Source organism: Dasypus novemcinctus, chromosome 22 (assembly GCF_030445035.2).
Source record: "Dasypus novemcinctus isolate mDasNov1 chromosome 22, mDasNov1.1.hap2, whole genome shotgun sequence".
Lineage (NCBI taxonomy): Eukaryota > Metazoa > Chordata > Mammalia > Cingulata > Dasypodidae > Dasypus > Dasypus novemcinctus.
In genome coordinates, this window is record NC_080694.1 from 70,760,593 (window position 1) to 70,764,594 (window position 4,002).

General features: G+C 38.0%; 1 pseudogene; it reads left to right on the forward strand.

The window, feature by feature from the left end:
* Positions 1 to 696: 696 nt before the first annotated feature.
* Positions 697 to 2,027, forward strand: LOC105744898 (olfactory receptor 2W1-like; annotated as a pseudogene).
* Positions 2,028 to 4,002: the final 1,975 nt, after the last annotated feature.

Here is a 4,002-nt window from a genome sequence, read left to right on the forward strand (position 1 = left end):
GTATTCTGGGTTAGAATATTGGTGGTAAAAACTTTTTAAAGTGAGAGGATAGTTAACTTATATTTCTGCATTCAAATTGATGAGTTTGGGCGATAAATTAGGTACTGGATAAGGATTTGCAGGTGCCCAGAGCAGTTACATTAAAAAACCCGGCAAATCAAAGGCACCGTTCACTAAGATATAGTGAAAGAGGAGTGCTTTTCCTTATTCTGACATTACCCAAATAGTTCGATTTTATAGGTAAATTCTCTGACCAAGTGAAAGAAAATGTTCAGCACATCAAGTAAATAACTTGATAGAAAAAATTTCATCATTTTACAACCATATATATTCCAAGTTACCTATTCCAAACTCTATAATTTCCTTGTGAGAAAATTCAGACCCTCACTTTAAGAATGAATTCCCAAGGTCAACTAGATAAAATTAAAAATCTAATATTATACTATCACCACCATAAAAGAATCTCCAATAAACACAAGATTACTTTGACTGCAATTTCCATTTTACCCATTGATTTTTTATAATTAACATAAATTTTCTGTTTAGATATATATTTAATTAACATTTTTAGATAATCTGCATTAATAAATTCCTTCTCTTCCACCTCCTCCTCTATCTCCCTCCCCTCTTTTATTTCCTTCCTTCTTCCTCTTATCCACCCTCATTCTCATTCTAGGATTTAGGCAGTGAAGGATTATGGACCAAAGTAACTGTAGGTCTCTCAATGGATTTTTTTTTTTAAGATTTAGTTATTTAATTACCCCCTCCCCCGGTTGTCTGTTCTCTGTGTCCATTTGCTGTGTCTCATTTCTTTGTCTGCTTCTGTTGTCTTCAGTGGCACAGGAAGTGTGGGCGGCGCCATTCCTGGGCAGGCTGCACTTTCTTTCGCGCTGGGTGTCTCTCCTTATGGGCCCACTCCTTGTGGTACGCGGGGGACACCCCTGCGTGGCAGGGCACTCCTTGCGCACATCAGCACTGTGCATGGGCCAGCTCCACACGGGTCAAGGAGGCCTGGGGTTTGAACCGCGGACCTCCCATGTGGTAGACGGACGCCCTAACCACTGGGCCAAGTCCATTTCCCTCTCAATGGTTTTATTCTGCTTGGCTTCGCTGACCACTCTAAGCTGGAGATGATGCTCTCAGGAGTTGTCACCATCTTCTATCTAATCACATTGGTGGGTAATGTGACCATCATTCTGGCAACACTCTTGGACTCCCATCTCCACACACCAATGTACTTCTTCCTCAGGAATTTATCTTTCCTGGACCTGTGTTTCACCACCAGTATCATCCCCCAGATGCTGGTCAACTTGTGGGGGCCTGATAAGAGCATCAGCTGGGGAGGGGGTGGGGTGGCTGCATCATTCACCTCTACGTTTACATGTGGCTGGGATGCATGGAGTGCCTCCTCCTGGCGGTGATGTCCTACGACTGCTTCATAGCCATTTGTAAGCCCTTGCATTACTTGGTCATCATGAGCCCTCATCTGTGCCTCAGGATGATTACCACGGTCTGGAGCATTAGTTTGGCAAATTCTGCAGTTTTATGTACACTCACCCTGCATTTGCCTAGATGTGGAAACAATATTCTGGGCCATTTCTTGTGTGAGTTGCCTACTATGGACAAACTAGCCCGTGTAGACACCACAACAGTTGAAATGTCTGTTTTTGCTTTAGGCATTTCCCTTGTCCTTACCCCCTCATGCTTATTCTTATATCATATGGCTACATTGCCAAAGCTGTGCTGAGAACGAGGTCAAAAGTGGGCCAATGAAAAGCAATTAAGTATTAACCTGTGGCTCTCATCTCACTGTGGTGTCCATCTTCTATGGAACTATTATCTACATGTACCTGCGGCCAGTTAACAGTGTCTCCCAGGGCCAGGGCAAGTTCCTCATTCTATTCTATGCCATCATCACTCCAAGTCTCAACCCCCTCATCTACATCTTAAGAAACAAGGAAATGAAGGATGCAGTGAAGAAGCTGATTAGGGCTGAGCACGAAGCTGCAAAGATGAGGAGGAACTAGAAGTGATGGAAAATATTAGAGTTACTAAGGCAATGAAATGCACTTTCCAAATGTCTTCCACTTTTATTGATATCCAGATCAAGGAACAGTTAATATGATAATTCTGGTGGGGGAATGGATGTGGCTCAACTGTTTGAGTGCCTGCTTCCCACATGGGAGGTCCTGGGTTTGGTTCCCAGTGCCTCCTAAAATTAAAAAAATAACACACAGCAGGCAAACATATGGAAAAACCAGTGTGGCTCAGTGGTTGAGCACTGGCTTCCCACATACAGGGTCTTGGATTTAATCCCCAAACCCTGTACCTCAAAAAATAAAATAAAATAAAATAATTCTTGTGAACAAAACTTGTATGGCTACAAACTTACTTCTTTTTTGCCTTTAATTATTGGCATGTCTTCAGAGAAAATGGGTCACTAGAAATTTTTATTTGTGCTAGCAATATAAAAGGAGTATAAACATAAACTTGCATGTTTTGCCTTATTCTAGAACCTCATAGAAACTGATTTGGTTGTCTAATATTATTTTGAATACTATGCTGGGATCTTCAGTAACATTTTCATTTGCATATGAAGTAATAATGCACAAACAATTATTTGTTATATTAAATATTTGCAATGCCATCTTGGCATCCATGTGGGTTGGTACAGGGCAATGCAATCTGTGAGACATAATTAAGACACTTCACTCTTCCTCCAGTGGACCTGAAATCAATAACTTGAGTAAAGGATCATTGTTATTAAAGTCAGTTATTTCTGCAACATGACATAAAGAGAAAAGGCATGCGAATTAAAAGAATTTAGAGGTGACAGCATAGTCGTTCATTTCTCATGTATTCATGAAACAGCTGTTCCATGATGGTCGGAATTTCAGTGGAAGAAAAGTATAGCCAGTTTCAAATTAGTAGGCTTTTGACATAGAGCTGGGGAATCTTGCAATTTATGTGAATTTTGAGACTGTGGTATTATTTGTATCTAATGGAATTCATAAAATGGATAAATCTTTATATTTCCATTTTTATAATATATCAATATTTTTTAGAAAATATGACTTCTGAATTAATTTTCATATATTCTGTCATCTAGCAACTTTCTTGAAAAGACCTCATTAGTGAATTATTGTAATCAGTCTAGATAAATTTAGAAGGATGCATTTCTGGAATCTGAAAATAGCAATACTTTCCCTTCTATCACTTCATAATTTTTGAAATGGGAAGAAGGAGGAGTCACAAGATAATTATTTACTTTCCCACTCAGAAAAATACAGTAATGATTCATATAACACCTAGCACCAAATAGAGACCTTGGGACAAGTTGGCTGAACTTATGGGAAAATGCTCTCTTCTTCCTTGGATAACCAACATTTTAAAATGAAGAAAAACAATTTAAAAAATAGAAATATTTAATATACTAAAACTGTCTGCTCTCCCTAAATTCATCTATGGTGCCAATCCAATAGCAATAAAGAAAAGAAACCTTTTTTTTTTTTTTTGATATTTGATAAGGTGAGGCCATAATATTTATGAATTGGCAAAGGTTTAGAAATGGCGAAGACATTCTGAAGAGGAACTTAAGAAGCCTCCTATTCTACCAGATACTGAGACTCATAATAAACACATAATAATTGACATAAGAAGGTATTGGAATAGGCAATGACAAATTCAGTAAAGGAGCAGAATACAAGGTCCAGAAACACCTACACAGTGACAAACACACACAGATACATATACACACATAAACACACTCCTAGAGAGTTGATATATGAAAAAGGTATCATGACATCAACAATAACAACAACAACAAAACAATTTCAATAAATTAATGTGCAATTTGGTTAACCATCTATGATGTTAAGATGCATACCCTAAAACATACACAGAATTTAACTGCAGGAGATAAGGATATAACTTTAAACCTTTTAGGAAATAATATAGGTGGATATTATTTATAATATCCTATATATTATTCCTATAATATAT